Consider the following 19244-nt stretch of genomic DNA (forward strand, 5'->3'; position numbering starts at 1 on the left):
CAGTGGAACTCTGGAACAATATTAAAAGGTATTATCATACATGAAGCTTAGGGGGCCACAGGTGGTGAGAGAGGGGGTAGGGCAGAAAAGTACTAGAAGAAAAAGAGAGCAATAATTTTCACAACTTCATGAAAAACACAATGATGTAAATGTAAAAAGGAAAATACAGAGAAACACTTACCTAGACATATCATAATCAAACTGATGAAAATCAAATAAAAGTAGTGCTGAAATAATTTTCTAAATGGAGCCCCTGCCAACCAGGGTGTCACTGCAGCAAACCAAACCTCAGGTAACTTGAGTGTCCCCGTAAACTCGCCGTTTGACCAGAAATGCAGAACATCCAGTCAGCCAATGCCTCCAAACACCAAGCCAAGAAGCTCTGGGCCTTTGCACCCAAACAAGGTGACCAGGGCCCCAGCCAATCAGACACCTTCTATTTGTGTCCTCCTTGTTCTTTACTCTTTGCCCTATGAAATCTTCCCATCTTCTGACCTGTTCTGCAGTTCTTTGAGAGGCCATCTCCTTCCTGAAGTGTTAACTAAAGTATGTTTTGTATCACATCAATCATCTTCTTTAATCATTTTTTTTAACAGTTTGTGGCAATGAAGGATGGGATCTGAACTTGACTACTAACAGTCTATGGGACAAAAAGCCACACAGGTGAGGTGCCAGCTGAATGGTGTGAGTTCACGATTTCTCTACTTGATACCAAGGGCCATGGGTAAGTCACACGGGAATGTGAGCTCTGCTCTCTTGCATGCAGCTCTCCAATCCAAGTAAATTTTATATTTAAATATATCAATTTATTTACATATGTATCATTTATATATTGATATTAATATGGTTTAATTATAAGTATTTAAATATATAAAAATATGTATCTTTCCAATTTACATATTTACATAAATATATAGTACAAATGCATAATAAATGTGTAAATATCTAAATAATATATAAATAAATACATATAACATATAAAACACAGATATATATTAAATGTTATTAAAATAAGCATATGAAAAGACATATTATATACAAATTTATATTAAATATATAAACATCTAGTTCCTGGAAAGGTTCTGAGACCCTGAAAGGTTCCAGGGTAGCTATAGTGTCAGTTCACAAGAGGGAGCAGCCATTAGTAAACTCACAAAGTCTCCAGGTAAGTCCACAGCACAAAGTGCTGGGGGAACTTGGGAAATAAGACAAGAAATTCGGAAACTTTTGATCAATGACACTACAAACCTAGGTAGGCACAAGTTGGACTATTAAAAGCCATTAGGGCATCTACCACTGTAATGTCCTCGTGAAAGAAATAACTGAGCTGTGGCTAACAGGAACCTCAGAAACCAAAGCCACAAAATTGGTGGGCATGGGTTAAGCACTTAGAAGTCCTCAGAGAGCTCATCACCTAACTCTAAGACCTCAGGGCGAGGGTAAGTCAGTCATGGAAGGGGTTAGTTAGATTGACATTAGGTCACCCACCAACCTCAAGAAAACTTCTGTGCAACAAGGTACACTGTAACACACCACAAAACCCCCAATTCACAACCCTGTTTAGTATCTATTTGGCTTCAAGAGATCCAAGGCCTAGCTAAACAACCGTGATCTTCTACTTTCAAAGAAATGGGCACGTCACCTTCCGGCTGAAACGCTTACTTTGTGTCTAAGAACTGTGGTCCCAGAAGCTCTAGATGTCTACAAAAATGGCAAAATCTTAATAAGACAACCTAGTACTAAAATGGCCATTATGAGGAATTTTCCAATTCGACAAGACTGTTCATTTAAGAAGTGCACCTGAGGGGCGCCTGGGTGGCTCAGTTGATAAAGCGTCCGACTTCGGCTCAGGTCATGATCTCGCAGTTATCAAGTTCGAGCCCCACGTCAGGCTCTGTGCTGACAGCTTAGAGCCTAAAGCCTCCTTCAGATTCTGTGCCTCCCTCTCTCTCTGCTCCTCTCCTAGCTGTGTTCTGTCTCTCTGGCTCTCTCAAAAATAATTAACACTAAAAAAATGTTAAAAAAAAAAAAAAAAGTGCACCTGAAAGCAAGTGTTCCCAAATCAAACAAAGAAAATGGGGTACCTATTTTAATTGGTGTGCAGAAGCTACAAAAAGGCTTCAAAATTCCAAAACAGCATAATTGTTTCAGCTTAACTGAAAGATTGCAAAAAGTTAATGAAAAAGTAAAGACACAAGAGGTACCTCAAACAAGACTGTAGACTGACGTGACTCCGACTACTCCCCTCTATCCTCCTGTGCCTGAGAATTCAGAGTCTACTAATCCTCTGCCAGAATGGCCTTTCCACTCTGAAGAGACCACAGGATCATAAACAAAAGTCCACCACATTAGTGGTCTTATCACTGCAATAGCTCCAAGGCCAGTAAACTCAAACACCTGGGTATCTCCTGTTGTAACCTCCTACACGTCCATAATCAAAACACTGGCCCAGAAATCAGTGTCTAATTTGTAATCAACTGGGACACTAGAAAAAAGATTGTCCTCAAAGGTTTTGTGCATATCTTCTGACACCAACTTGGATGTTCCCATAGCTACCATCAAAGCAGGGTCCCCATACAGGCCCCTCCCAGGGTTGATGGGACTCCAGTGTATTCTCCAGTAAACTGATACCAGTTATTCCCTTAAAGAGCCGGGGGGAAACTAAAATCAAAAGTTAATAAAATGTCAAGGCACCTGGTTGACTCAGTTCATAGAGCATGTGACTCTTGATCTTGGGATGGCCGAGTTCAAGACCCACATTGGGTATAGAGCTTACTTTAAAAAAAAAAAAAAAAAAAGTCACAGGGGCACCTGGGTGGCTAGTCAGTTGAGCATCTGACTTCAGCTCAGGTCATGATCTCATAGCTTGTGAGTTCAAGCCCCACATCGGGGCTGACAGCTCAGAGCCTAGAGCCTGCTTCAGATTCTGTTTCTCCCTCTCTCTCTGCCTCTGCCCCAGTCAATCAATCTCTCTCTCTCTCTCAAAATAAATAACCATTTTTTAAAAAGTCACAATACCTTAAAAACATTTAATGAAAAGTCTGGCCAAATTTTGGTAGATACAAGGGTTACACTGTCTACTTTAAACCCCACTCACTCCAGAGGCTGCAGACAGGATCCTAGAAAAAAACTTGAAAAAGCTGGTAAGGGTGAGAATTCTCACCAGAGTTCGCTCTCCCAGATGTCTGTATTTCCCAGTAGCGAGAAGGTAAAATTTTACATTTACATCCCTTACTTACCAAATCCAGATCCCTGTAAGTTGGTTTTGGAGTACTCACTGCTTGTTGATCCTTTCTACTGCCTTCTCATTTGTCCCATGTTGTGTCCTGACTACTTGGCATGGTCTTCCGCTTGCCTGAGACATGCAGACTATCAGTTCTTACAAATGTGTGCAGTTCAACCATCAGGTTGGGAGCCCCAAAATAATGACTGAATGCATGAATCAGTTAATTCATTTATTAAAGCATGACAAGCTGCTTCTAACTATTGCATAATTGATACTTTCAAAAAGAGATGATTCTAAGTTACTGTCGAGCTTTTAAAAATTGAAATAAGGAACAGGTAAAGAAATACATGAGGGATTTGCAATCTTTGAGTAAAAATCTGTTGTGCTTTCTTTATTTACTGCTCAAAGCCTTAAGGTGTTTGAAGAATAAATGAACTGCTTCTTTAAAAGTGTGAAATAGGGGGCGCCTGGGGGGCGCAGTCGGTTAAGCGTCCGACTTCAGCCAGGTCACGATCTCACGGTCCATGAGTTCGAGCCCCGCGTCAGGCTCTGGGCTGATGGCTCAGAGCCTGGAGCCTGTTTCCGATTCTGTGTCTCCCTCTCTCTCTGCCCCTCCCCCGTTCATGCTCTGTCTCTCTCTGTCCCAAAAATAAATAAACGTTGAAAAAAAAAATTTTTTTTTTTAAAAAGTGTGAAATAGGGGCGCCTGGGTGGCGCAGTCGGTTAAGCGTCCGACTTCAGCCAGGTCATGATCTCGCGGTCCGTGAGTTCGAGCCCCGCGTCGGGCTCTGGGCTGATGGCTCAGAGCCTGGAGCCTGTTTCCGATTCTGTGTCTCCCTCTCTCTCTGCCCCTCCCCCGTTCATGCTCTGTCTCTCTCTGTCCCAAAAATAAATAAACGTTGAAAAAAAAAAATTAAAAAAAAAAAATAAAAGTGTGAAATAAGTGTAACAAGAGCTAGGAGGTCACAGGCTTTGGGTCCTGTCGTTAGTCTTTCATTTCATAGATACTTTTGGATCTTGTTAAAAGGTTTTTTTTATACAGAAACTCCATATTGGCACAAAACAATCTTATTATCACACTCTTTTTCAACTGAACCAAGAGAAAAGTAGCATCAATCTTAAAACACTGAAGCCAGTAGTCCTTGGGCCTGACTGCATACTTCTATATGTTACAAGTGGGAAGACAAGACTGGGAAAGAGGAAGAAGAGACTCAAAGGGAGAAATTAAGTGCAACAGTTTGAGGAAATGATAAGGTAATTCAAACTTAGCTAGCATAGGTTTTATGTGCTCAAAAATATTATATATTGTATATATAGATATAAAGCACATATATACTAAAATCAGATTTATTTTATATATAATCATCTTCAAGTAAGATACTGGTGAACTGTATCCATATGCATTGAAGAAGAAGCAAGAAAGCATTGGTGAAAAAATACTGTATTATAAGAAAAACAGCATGGGCTTTAGCCATGGGTCTACCTAGGGTCTATATATTAGAAGTACATTTGGTGGGAAATAAGAAAATACCCATAAATTAATGGTGGGCTGCAAGTGATAATGGGATAATCAATAAAAAGATTTAATCATCTAGCCTACAAAAAAATATGGAGGTAGGCAATCTTTGATGGTAAGATATAAAGATAGAGAGACCTTCTATGGATGGTAGGATATAAAGATAGAGAGAAGGTCTCTAGAGAGAGGTCTCTAGAGAGAGACCTTCTATCTTTATATCCTACCATCCTTTCAAGAATTTGCTTCTCCCATCATAGTTGTAAAGTAGCTGCTAAGTCCCAGGAATTGAGCCCATGTTCACTACAAAATATAAGAGGGAACGGGAAGGCATCAGATGCACATGTTCCTCTCAGTAATTTTCAGAACTCCCAAAGAGAGTTCTGCTGAAGTTTCATTGGCATCAAGTGTCATACGCCCACTCCTGGCTGCTGCAGGGACTGGGTATCAAGCTGTATTGGACTTTCATGTAGAGGCAGAAAGGACTGAGGTAATCATGGATAAGTCATTTGGTTTTCTGACCAAGTGTCAGCTACAAGTAGAACACCTTCACCTTCACTATGGATCCATTAACATCCCAAACCTCTATCTCCACACATGGAAAGTATCTTCCTCTCCACCGTGTTGGGACACTTAAATAATAAAATACATGAAAGCATTTAGAATAATGTTTGGGACATTCAACACTCAAGACATAGAACTGTTCCCTCTTTTCAGTACTAAAGTTCCTCCTGTTACTTATTAGCACGGTAATAGACTTGTTTATTAGAATTTCTTCTTTTTCTGACTTAAAAAATAAAGAACCACTTCACATATCATTACAGTTTGAAACCCAAACTAAATGAACCCCACTGGACAATTATAGCCCAGACTCTCGTGTGTCTGAAGTGGGTACAGCTACTTTCATAATGTGGCCTTGAACAGGTTTACTACACATTTTTTCTTTTAATTTTTCTTTTTCACATTTTTTTATTTTTCATTCCTGCCCCTCAATACCCCCTCAAATCTCAATACCCCATTATTAGGATCAAATTTAAGCACGCATCTATTGATTAGGACTCCCAACTATATGTGACAGACAGGAATCCAATTTAAACTGGCTTAAATAATTTAAGGTTAAAAAAAAAAAAAAAGCTTAATGACTCATGCAACTGAAAATTCCAAGGGGATATCAGCTTCAAATAACGTGGTGGAATCTATCTCCTATGTCTGTGTCTCTGTTACTAGTCTCAACAGCCTCTCAAAGAAATGGCAAAGTGGCTCCTAGCATCTCTAGGTCTGCATCCCAGCGACACACGAAGCCCACAAAATGAGAAAGCATCTGATTACCAATATTCCAGCACAACTCTCATAATTATACTGACTCAGGACATACATTTTTGGGTTAAGATCACAGACTCTACAACCTGTGGTTTATGTCATGACTCAGGGCTTAGTACTTGTGTCTCTCTGATCAATTTGTTTAACTTCTGTGAGCTTTAATCTTGTCCCCTGTAAAACAGTACTTACTTCCTGAATCAACTGGGGGACAAATGATTTGGATTATTTGTGGGATTAAATTAGTTAATATATCGGGGGCACCTGGGGGGCTGTCAGTTAAGCGTCCAACTTCAGCTCAGATCGTGATCTTGAGATTCACGAGTTCGAGCCCTGCATCAGTCTCTGTGCTGACTGTCCGAGCCTGGAGCCTGCTTCAGATTCAGTGTCTCCCTCTCTCTGCCCTCCCCTGCTTGCACTCTGTCTCTCTTTTTCTCAAAATAAATAAAAACATTTAAAAAACTAGTTAATAAATCTAAAGTACTTACAGTAGTGTTATCTAAGTATTAGTTTCTGATGTTGTCTCGAAAACAGTTTGTATCTCTAGAAGAATGAGAGTAAAATACATTGAGTGCCATATCCACCCTGGGGTGGATGTGGTTTACTATAGTCAAAAAAGTTTCTATGTCGCCTTGAAAAAACTCATAGATCTCTGCAATAATTTCAGTAACTGTTCTTCAAAACAAAGCCAAATTTTGTACTTCAAAGAGGGCTTTGGCAAGTGCATATATATCTACTTCTATATTAATGTATTAAAGGGTACCATTAGGGGTCATTAGCCATTAAACAGAAACAAGGAGAAGGAGCCATTTTAGACTCTTGAGCAAAGACAATCCAGAAAAACATGATTTCAAGTTCATGAAGAACATTGGATTCCTTTGACTAATTCTACAGAATTTATGATCATAGCCATAAGTCACATTCTATATCAGAACCACGAAAGATAGTGCTCCCTTCATTCAGACATATTTCAGAAATGGCTTCATTACTATTTCCTAATACAACAAGAATCTGTATTTGCAGTGTTGATCCTTGGACATTAGTAGCAATGGACTCAAGTTGCATGTTTTCTAAAGAGGCAGTCAGTAATTCCTCAAATCTGCATCTGTCTCCCAGTTGCTCCCCCAACCACGCCACACACACACACACACACACACACACACACACGCATGCACAAGCACACAAACCAGCAAGCACAGAGGACAAAAATGTTTTTCGGGTTTTTTTCTAAATAATATATGTATGTTATGCATATGTGATTTATAGTAAATACTCAATAACTACTTAAGCCAAATGATCTTGTTTACTGGATGGACTCTATAGTCTGTAATCTTTGTAAATGGTGAATATGTTAAAGGGAGTTTTATATTAGGGTTTCACTGGGTGCTCATGTTTGGCTGGGGGGTATCATATAGAGATGCTCTGTGTGTAGTACATGGTGTGGGCTGGCAGTATTGTTCTTAAGGTAGTATGGTAAGTTATCTGAAAAGTGGAGGTATGGTATGTGAGTAGTGTTTGTGCATGGGGGTGATAGTAAAAAAAAAAAAAAAATTAATGGAGTACAACCTATTGGCTGCCCAATCAGAATGAACCAATGAGAAAATGAAGGAACAAAAGCCATAAACAATCTATGCAGCCTTATCAAATCACACCAGTTTAGTATCAATCATGTATATGCTTGCACATATCTCATGTTAGGCCTACAATAAGAATTCAGTTTACTGGCATTCAATAAATTGGCATTTATTGAGGGTCTCCCACATGTTGGGCCCCATTTTGATACTAGGTTATGGGAAAACAAGCATCTGCTTTGGGGTGTACAGTCCCATATGGCTTACAAAGATGTATGCCCCAATCTGTTCTCCCCTCTCCTTGGCAAAAAGTCAGGTCAGTGTGTAATCCCATAACTCACAGGCAAGTCCCGCAGTTAACAAGTTCAGACACATAGGATTATTTACTTTTTGTTCATTTGTCTTTGCTTGCATCTCCAAATTGTCTAACATATTGTTATTTTCAGTTTATTTCCGTCTCTTCCCTTTAGGATACAGTAAGGTGTACTTAGAGAAATATACATGTAAATGAAAAAAATAAGAAGCCTTACAATCAGATTTCACCCTCCTTTCTCAACTGGAGCTATGCTTCTATATTCGGCCAAATTTTATCAAAAATGGTAAGTTTGGGTTGTTATTTAAGTTTTATGAGGATGGAAATCCTTCCCTGTTTTTTAGATTTTATATTGAAGAGTTTGGTTTCAGGAAGGGAGCTAATCACACCTAAGGCTTTCAAAGAACAGAGAAATTTTTAAGTACTTTGGAACTCCTACTCAACGTATAGTCAACACAATTTGACCCTGAGGACACAGTCTTCTTCAAGAGTGTGTACGATAACAGAACCATTTTAAGGATCTAGTGTTTACAGCTGTTTGTAGTCAGAATACCATCACTTCCCTTCCCTCTGGCAAAAAAGTCAGGGAACTTCAGGAGCATTCATTTGACTACTTGAGTATATCACAAGCTGTGGTTTTGAGAGCAATGAGTAGCCCATCTATAGGTTTTCATCCCTGCATGGAGTTTTTTTGGTTTGTTTCCCCACAACAGCATTCTGAACAGGCTCTCTTATTTTTACAACCAAATGTCCAACTAAACTGTGTGAAATAAATTCTGAGTATGTGAGAAAGTCAAAAGTAGGTGTTGGCTTAATCACGAGATGGATCAGAACATACTTCAGAGTAAGGGAAAGACATGAAGTTGACCACAAAGCAGGGAAGAATTCACACAAGTAAAACATGTAAGGGAAGAGACTCCTATAGAGTAAACAGCACATGAAATGTGTAACGGTAAAATGCTAAAGCTATGTGAAGAGAGTAGCAAAGTGTGGCCCAATTTCATCAGCAGTTGATGAAGAACTAATGGATAAACTAAGCACAAAAGGACAAACCCATCAAACTGGCAAACCCATCAAAGGGCACCAAAGACTGTGAGCCATTTTAGGCTCTTGGGCAGGGAGAGAATCTTAGCAAAGGTGCTTTAGTCCAAGGAGACCCTGAAAGATAAATCAGAGGTAATGAAGCAGAAAACAGGAGCTTCCTTAAGAAACAAACTAGGTAACAATGACATCAAGCCCTTGATGAATTCAACAAAACCCGAAGTCAAATGTTGATCTCACTGTAGTTCATCAAGGCAACAGTGACAGTGCTGACTGTAGCTTTTATTCTGCAAATGTGGCAAAATACCTCAGTTGTGAAATCTTTTCTTCAACCACATTTTTTTTTCTTTCTTTTTTTTTTCTTTTAAAAATTTTTTTTTTCAACGTTTATTTATTTTTGGGACAGAGAGAGACAGAGCATGAACAGGGGAGGGGCAGAGAGAGAGGGAGACACAGAATCAGAAACAGGCTCCAGGCTCCGAGCCATCAGCCCAGAGCCTGACGCGGGGCTCGAACTCACGGACCGCGAGATCGTGACCTGGCTGAAGTTGGACGCTTAACCGACTGCGCCACCCAGGCGCCCCAACACATTTTTTTTTTTTCAAATAATGATTGCCTTCAGTTTATCTTTCAATTGGGTGGTTGTCTCTCCCCTTTCATCTTACCACAAGCTCAAGACCAAATAGGTTATAATGATAGCTTCACAGCAATGGTGGAGAGGAAGTACATTCTGTAAATGGGAGAATTTCACAGATCCTGGAGCCCTTGGTCTTTGATGGGGTGTCAGGCAACAATGGGGATAAAACTTTGTAAGCAATGGCAATCAGATTTCTCTGTAACAAGACAGAGCAAATCTTGTATATTTTTCTAGTAGACATTGGGTCCCAAGGCAGATATTCAACTCAAGTTATCAGAAAAAGAAATATCTTAGAAAGATATGTGAAATTTCATGGAAGTCTGAAAACAGTCATAAGGTACCACCAGTTCACAAAAGCTAAAAGTTCTTTTAATTTCCTCCAGGGCTATCTGATTCTGCATCTCTGTTTTCCTCTGAGCAGCTATTATCTCCTCACTGTCTATAAACTTTCTTCCTAGGCTCCTGTGGGGTGCTTCTGCCCCTTTCCAACACTATATGAGACATAACTTTAGTTTTCCATTTTGCTGAGTTTGGTCAGGTGGCATGGACCTTTTTGATTCCAGTGCCTACTACCTTCTATTCCTTCTTATCTCATTTTTTAAAATTATTTATTTCAAAAATCTCATTTTAAAAATAATAGCTCTAGGATTGCCTGGGTGGCTCAAATGGTTAAGCGTCTGACTTCAGCTCAGGTCATGATCTCACAGTCGTGAATTCAAGCCCTGCTTTGAGCTCTGTGCCGACAGCTCAGAGCCTGGAACCTGCTTGGAATTCTGGGTCTCCCTCTCTCTGCCCCTCCCCAACTCACACTCTGTCTCTGTCAAAAATAAATAAACATTAAAAAATTTAAAAAAAAATAATAGCTCTAGAAGTAATTTTTTCTCACTGTGGAAAAGAAAATCACATAGGATAGACACATCAGAGGAAAAAAGGACAAAGTCACCTGAAATGATGAGGTAATTCACATTAAACAATTTGATGGCAGTACTAGGAGTTTGCGAGGGCCTGCCATAACAACACAGTACAGACCAGGTGACTTGAAGAGCAGAAATTCGTTTCTCAGGGTTCTGGAAGCTGAATTCCGAGATCAAGATATTGGTAGGTTAGGTTTCTTCCGAGGCCTCTGAGCCTTGCAGATGGCTACCCCCTTGTTGGGGCTTCACATGGCCCTTTCTCTGTGCACACAAACCCCTGATATCATCTTCTCTTCTTGGATCAGGGCCCAACACTTGTGAGCTCATTTAACCTTACTCACCTCCTTAAAGACTCTATTACCAAACACAGTCACACGGGAGTTAGGGCTTCCCCTGTGAATTTGGGGAAGTTAAATTTAAGCCATAATAATTAGCATGTTTTATTTTTTATTTATTTTTATTTATTTGTTTTGGGAGAGAGTAAGTAGGAGAGAGGCAGAGAAAGAGGGAGAGAGAGAGAACACAGGGCGTTGAGCACTATGTGGGGCTCAGTCCCACAAATTGTGGGATCATGACCTGAGTTGAGATCAAGAGTCAGACACCCAAATGACTGAGCCACCCAGGCACTCCATAGTGACCACATTTTAAAACATCTCCCCTTTCTCACATGTACACACATTTTTACACATATATAGGTATAACTTTTGTATGAATTGAATCCTATATCATGTCCTTTATTTAATCTGGGAACTTCCTGTTTCTTATAGTCTTATTTTGGCCTCTCCCTTCTTTCCTTTGCCTGAACAACACATATCAAATAACCAACACAAATAACCCTACGTGTTTATTTCCATATTATTCTATGCATAGAAAATAAAATCAAAGGGCTCTTTGACACTTTATTTTTAATGTGATCATGTTTTATATACACTTCTGCAATTTCCGTTCCTTAGATAACAATACATCATGGAAATTTATGCTGGTCAGTGGGTAAAGCTCTAACCCACTCCTTATAACAAATGCATAACATTCTGTGCAATAAATGTACCACAGTTTATTCAATCATTCTCCTCCTTAGGTGACATTAATTTCATTTTCAATTTGTTGTCATTGCCAACTGCGTAGCAGTTGCACACATATGCACAAGTCCCTAATATTCTAATTTATTTAGAATAGAGTCACAAGAGCTTTAATGCTGGGTCAAAGTTTATGTGTATATTTAAATTTTCTAGATCTCACTAAATTGCTCACCTAAAAGATGTAATAACTCATATTTCTACTAAAATTACATGAGTATACACTTTTCTCCAGCATCCATGCCAGCAAAAGGAATTATCACTAATTTAACTACCTGCCAATCTCATGGAGGTGAAATGAATGCTCACTGTTACTTACATTTTCATTTTTCCAAACACAGTGAGACTGAGTGGAAGTTTACCAGCCATGGTCTTCACCATAAACTGGATTTTTTAAAAATATTCATTGTTCATTTTTTTCATGGGATTATTTATCTTTTAGTTTCCACCCTTTTATATTTTGCACTTTATTGATATTGTCCATTCACCTCTCATATTATGATAGGGTATTTCCCAATATATTCCTTAGGTTTTCACGTTGTTTATGATATCTTTGGCATGCAAAAAAATACACATGCAATGTTTGCAGTCACATATACCTATCTTCTCCTTTACAGCTTCCAAATTGCCAGCCTTTATAAAAGTTCTCCTCATATATTCAATTACAACACATTTTCTTTTCTCCTGTCTTCCTCAATTAACAAAACCAAACCAGACTCGAAATATGCATCTCTTACCTCCATAATCTCAAGTATTTTACACAGAGAAATTTGGCCCCCCTATCAACGCTCAGCCCTCTCACAAGATCAGGAAGCCCTGTGTCTAAACACTCACTCAAGACATCCAGGTATTTACCTGGGAGTTATTTTGCTACTTAGATAATATTTTCAAACATATTATTTTATTTCTGAGTTTTCCTGATAAAAAATATTACTGAGTGTTAACTTTATTAAAGACCGTTGGACAAATAATTCAAAATACATTTTGGCTTAATAAATAACCCTGGGGATTATTAATAACCAAGTGAAATTGTTTTCTGTTATATGGAAATATTCTAAATGCCTTTTCAAATTGCAGTTCAAATATCTCCAACACAATGTCCCCTTAGAAGGGCCCCGTAAATGTCTATGGTCACCACCTGCGAGAACAGGAAGCATGGTGGAAGAGAAGTTTTACTAGAAAGGGGCAGTGATCTCAGTCAAATGCACTTAAAATAGCCAACTATTTCAAACTCCACAAAAGCATATGAACATCTGAATCACTCCTACAGCATCTCCAATGTAAGCTTACACTTCTCTGGCTTCATAGTAAACCATGCTTTGGTGATCCACCACATGGTTTCTTTCTATTCTAAGGGAATACAAACTCTCCACCAGAATAATTAATTACCCTAGAACAACACCTCTGGAACAGACTGCTGCTACTGTGACCTCCTCTGCCCGTGGAGTCCAGAAACCTATGATCCAGGTGTCCTCCTGTCCTAAACCTTCCCCTACAATCACTGTCTGGGAGGTTTCTTCTCTTCACAGATCTATCTCAGCACCAGCCATGGAAGTTGATGCATTTCTTTTTTTTATGAGAGATTTTTTTTTTCTTCTGAGTGTGGCGAGCCATGTATCTTCAACCTCCATCTGGGAAGAATAACAGATGTTCTGCATAAAATTGATCAGGTCCTAAAGGTGCATGTGTGCCCAAAGATAGATGCATGTGTGTCCAAAAATAAGCACTGAGGTTGTGTCCAGCAGAGAATGAATGCATACTGCTCCTCAGCAAACTCAGCCTTCACTATCCTTTTCCCCTTAGGAAGCTGAATCTGCCTGCTTCCAGAGTCTCTATATGTCAGGGTCTTTCTTCGATGGCTGCCGGTTCATCAATGCCTTAAAATTCATACTCTCCTGAACTATCTTACTCTCCTGAAATGGCAGGTATAGATTTGGAGCCTGCCCTGACTCTGTGGCACAAATGCCCTGGTGGATTTCCAGGTGGGAAAAGACCAAACTGAAGCAAATGTCCATGGTCATCAATCAGCTGGGAGCACTGCTCCCAGCTCTCTCTGACCTGCCTGGTGAAATATCTGTGTTTTCCTCTAGTCGAAGATCAGAACCCCAAATGCCTACAGGAACCTGACAGAGTAATATAAATGAAAGACTCTGGCGAGGTGTGAGAAAAAAATCAAAAACAACCATCAGAAGTACTTTCAGTCAAGTATTTAGAAATGTATTGGCAAACTAGCTCTCTGGAAACAAAACAAAACAAAACAAAAACCTGATTTCTGGTGTTTTCCATTTTATGTGCTATAAATATTCCTACCATTGGCTCCTTCAAGCTACTAATGGTTAACAACTAGGTCAAGACATCATGCTACCGACATAAGTCGGTAGAGGACAATTACTGCATGAGGCAACTTACATGAGGTATCTAAAAAGTCAAACTCATAGAAAGAGAGAGTAAAATGCTGGTTTCCAGGGACTGAAAGAAGGTGGAAATGGAGAGCTATCCTGGTCAACAGGTATAAAGTTTCAGTTATGCAAGATGAGTAAGTTCCAGAGATCTGCTGTACAGCATTATGCTCATAATCAATAATACTATATTGTACACTTGAAAAATATGTTAAGAGGGTAGATCTCATTTTAAGTATTCTTACTACAATTTTTAAAAATCCTGATCCTCAAGAGACAGCATAAACTGACTCTATCACACCGCTGAAAATACGGCTTTAGCACATGAAATAATATACGATATATATACAACCTTAGATTATTATTGTCAAATCTAAATTTTAAAAACTAAATGTTAGGGGGTAGGTCCCTGGGTGGCTCAGTCAGTTGAGCATCCAACTTTGATTCCTGTCATGATCTCAAGGTTTGGGAGTTCAAGCTCCACATCAGGCTCTGAGCTGACAGTGCAGAGCCTGCTTGGGATTCTCTCCCTCCCTCTCTCTTTGCCCCTCATTCATTCATTCTCTCTCTCTCTCTCTCTCTCTCTCTCTCTCTCTCTCTTCCTCTATCAAAAATAAACATATAACATTTAAAAACAAAAACTAAATGTTAGAAAGTTTAAAAATTGTTAATCAATTATTTTTGGTTATTGGGTATTGTTGCCTGTGTATCTGAAAAACAAAATCTGTAATTTTTGTGGGCTAACATGGTGACAGCTAGTTTTGTATTTCACAATGTGATACACAGCACACAACTTATTCTTAAATGCTTTAAATGGCACAATATTTAACTTCACTCAGTTTCATAACAAAAAACTATGTCTGTTTACACATACACTTGAAAACTTGAATATATTATTTGCACAATGGTCTTAATATTTAGGTAACATCTCTTAAAATTTTATAAAATGCTTAAATTCAGTTTCAGCATCAAATTTCACTGTAGTTCAACAACTTCAATTCACATGTTCCTTTCTCCCCAATACTGTAAATTGAACCAGTCTAATTGAATAATGTGGTTCATTTTTATAAGCATGGACATCAGGGAACATTTGGGGGACTCATACTTCAACTTCTAAATTTTGCATATGTATTGTAGGTTATTGCTTTCATTTCTGATTACTGGCAGCATGAGAAAGGGGGCAAAACTGTTGTAAAATCATCTTCCCAATGATAGTTTTATTAGGAATACATAAATTATGTCTTTTTTAATTAATAAACTTTATTCACTAGGTAATTTTTAAGTTCACAGCAACACTGAGAGGAAAGTACAAAGTTTCCCATATACCTCCTTTCCCCATGCCCACAATTTCTCCAACTACTGGCATCCTTCACTGTAATATACATGTGTTACAAATGATGAACTGCTTGGGGCACCTGGGTGGCTCAGTCAGTTAAGCGTCCGACTTTGGCTCAGGTCACAATCTCTAGGTTTGTGAGTTCAAGCCCTGCGTCGGGCTCTGTGCTGACAGTTCAGAGCCCGGAGCCTGCTCCAGATTCTGTGTCTCCCTCTCTCTCTGCCCCTCCCCTGCTAACCATCTGTCTCTCTCTGTCTCTGAATAATAAATAAATGTTAAAAAAAAAAAAAAAAAAAAGACAAACTGCTTGGATACATTTCATATATTTTTGAATAACAAATTTTGAATACTCTTTCAGAAAATCATTAAACCTACTGAGATGGGATTTAATATAAAACTAAAAGCCCAAGTCTTCAATCTTCAGTGTAAACTTAAGGCAAGGATGTACCTGCCCTAAGATGACAATGACCAAGTCCATTTCTCCAATAGTGGCTTTCCTGACCACAACATGGATAAATTATGACTGTGAGGTTTAACAGTAAATTCACAGGCAAAGGTGCTAAAATGTCTGTCTTTTTTTTTTTTTTAATGCTTATTTATTTTTGAGAGAGAAAGAAGGGGAGAGAGTGCAAACGGGGAAGGGGCAGAGAGAGGGAGAGAGAATCCCAAGTGCTATCAGCATAGAGCCCAACACACAGGGCTCAATCCTAGAAACAGTGAAATAGTGAAATCAAGACCTGTGCTGAAATCACAAGTGGGATGCTTAACTGACTGACCCACCCAGGTGTCCCTAAAATGTCTATGTCTTGAGCATAAGGACTCGCTACAATTTATAGTGTTAATTACCATGCCTATGATATGTTCTAATTTTCAACCCAAAAATATTTGTTACATATTGCAAAAATCAACTCAGTTCTTTGTGCTTTCACAATGTTACTATGTTAGAGTGAAGTTTTGAATTAAGTCAGGTGTTATCACTAATTATAGGAAAACCGTATCTAACAGGCTTGCTAATTTTGCAGCTTTTTCTGTACAAAGAAATAACAAATCTGTGCTTCTGGAAGTTATATAGGTTTCAATGTACAAAAGTATTTTGTTCACATCAAAATTCTCATTTCAAAAATCATGGCTAAAGTAGAGATGTAATATAAATATAGATGCAGATACTCACAAGATGAAATAATAAGAACCACAACAAACCATCTCTTTTATGCTATTTGTCATATAGATCTCTTCCTTAGTGAACAATTTCTGGTTAGACTTATAAATTATTTTACTAGCTACAACACATAACTTCTGCTCTACTAACAGACAATCTGTATAAAATCAAAATCTATAAAACAACTTGATGCCTGCTTTTTTCAGTGAATCTGTGACTTCCAATTCTGCCCAAAATGAATTAAAAAAAACCCTGAATTTACAGTATCAACTAAAAAGATAGGAACCTGAAGAAAATATTTGAAACAAAGGTTTTAAAGACATTGGACACTGGGCTATGAAGACGACATGAGAAACAAGATTCTGTCTGTGATTGTCCCAATTGATTTCCTTGAGAGACTTTTCAGGCTGAAGCACAGGCAAGGGAACTTGGGGGTGAGCCCAGTACATTCCCTGAGATGAGGAGACATGTCTGATAGACCAGGAAAACAGACACAAAATTTCGCAGGGCAGATTATCAAAAGAGAAGAGATAAGCACGAGAAAACTCCAGAGAATTGCATGAAGATTCCATTCAGTATTAAGCACAGTATGCATGGAATGAGACTACCAGATGACGGTGGGGGAGGAGAGGGAAGCCAACAGAGAGATTAGAGAGAAAAGAATAGACACTCAGAAAGGACTGAGAATAATACTGGTTATCAAGAGCCAGACTACAAACCCTCATAATTCCTGGGGGCATTGGGTAGAAGATTTAGAATGGTCTTGCCTCAGAAGTAGAAAATAATTATCCCTAGGCTAAATGCTACTCTGGTACTGACTAATAAATACCAAAAACAAAATGTGAAGGGATCAAACTGTATCCAAATAATTTATAACCACATTCCATAACAAAATTCGACTATAAGAAACATAAAATTTTTTTCCCAACAAGGTGAAACATCGCATGTCTGGCATCCAATCAAAAATTAGCGGGCATTAAATGAGGGCAAAAATAACTATATACAATGAGAAGAAAAATCGATAAATCAAAAGACTCAGTGCTAACACAGAGGATGGAATGAGCAGACAAGAACATTAAAATGAGTATTATAATTGCATTCCATGTGTTCAAAAAACTGTAAGATTGAACATGCTAAGTAAAACCTTGAAGATATAAAAAAGATCATACTGAATTTATGATTAAAACTACAATGAGTTAGGGTGCCTGGGTGGCTCAGTCAGTTGAACATCCGACTTCAGCTCAGGTTCTGATCTCGCAGTTCATGAGTTCGAGCCCACGTTGGGCTCTGTACTGACAGCTCAGAGCTCGGAGCCTGCTTCAGATTCTGAGTCTCCCTCTCTGTGTCCCTCCCCCGCTCGTGTTCTCTCTCTCTCTCTCTCTCTCTCTCTCTCTCTCTCTCAAAAATAAACATTTAAAAAAATTTTTTAAACTACAATGAGATTAATGAGATCAGATAAAACTACGACATCTGAGAGTAAATATACACTTGATAAGATTAATAGCAGGTTACACATTGCAGAAGAAAATATCACTGAACTTGAAAATGCAGCAATATAAACGATCTCACTGCTCACTCTGGCAGCACATGCACTAAAATTGGAACAACAGAGAGAAGATTAGCATAACCCCTGCACAAGGATGACACAAATTTGTGAAGTATTCCATATTTTTAAAAACATTCATAAGTACAAGGGCGCCTTGGTGCCTCAGTCAGTTAAGCCTCTAATTCTTGATCTCAGCTCAGGTCACAATCCCAGTTTCAGGAATTTGAACCCTACATCGGGCTCTGTGCCGACAGCATTGAGCCTGCCTGGGATTCTTTCTCTCCTCTCTCTCTGCCCCTCCCCTACTGGTGCTGTATGCGCCCCCCTCTCAAAATAAACAAACATTAAACAAAAATTTTTTTAAAGATTCATAAATACAGAGTACAAACTGGTAGACGCCAGAGGGAAATAAGTGGGGAGGGGGGATGAATGAAATACGTGAGGGGGATCAAGAGGTACAATCTATCAGTTATAAAATAGTCATGGAGATGAAACATAAAACACAAGGAATATAATCAAAACACTGTAATAACATTGTACGGTGACAGATGGCAACTGCACTTACCATGGTGAACAACGTGTAATGTACAGAATTGTCAAATTACCGTGTTGTATACATGAAACTAATATAACGTTGTATGTCAACGTTCGGTTAGAAAAATAACATTAAAAAATAATCCCAAATGAAACTGAGAAAAAAAATGTTTTAAAAGACTTAAAAACAAAAATGAACACAGCATCACTGACCTGTGGGACAATATTAACTGGCATAATATAGGTGCAATTAGAGTCTTCAAAGAAGGGGAAAAGAGGACAAAAAACATATCTGAAGAAATAATGGCTTAAAAATCTCCAAATTTGACAATAATAAAGATGTAAAGCTTAACAAAAACTAAGCACAAGAAACATGAAGAAAACTACAAAAGAATGCATCATGATCTAACTGCTCAGTAACAGTGATGTAGAGAAAGTCTTAAAAACACTAGGAGTGGGGCGCCTGGGTGGCGCAGTCGGTTGAGCGTCCGACTTCAGCCAGGTCACGATCTCGCGGTCCGTGAGTTCGAGCCCCGCGTCGGGCTCTGGGCTGATGGCTCGGAGCCTGGAGCCTGTTTCCGATTCTGTGTCTCCCTCTCTCTCTGCCCCTCCCCCGTTCATGCTCTGTCTCTCTCTGTCCCAAAAATAAATAAATGTTGAAA

At 38.8% G+C, this 19244-nt stretch overlaps 1 non-coding gene across 1 annotated transcript; it reads left to right on the top strand.

The window, feature by feature from the left end:
• Positions 1–18070: 18070 nt before the first annotated feature.
• LOC112861779 (U6 spliceosomal RNA) lies at positions 18071–18175 on the top strand. The gene has a single exon (XR_003223679.1). It is a non-coding gene; the product is annotated as a U6 spliceosomal RNA (small nuclear RNA).
• Positions 18176–19244: the final 1069 nt, after the last annotated feature.

Source organism: Puma concolor, chromosome A1, assembly GCF_028749965.1.
Source record: "Puma concolor isolate L17-30 chromosome A1, mPumCon1.1.hap2, whole genome shotgun sequence".
Lineage (NCBI taxonomy): Eukaryota > Metazoa > Chordata > Mammalia > Carnivora > Felidae > Puma > Puma concolor.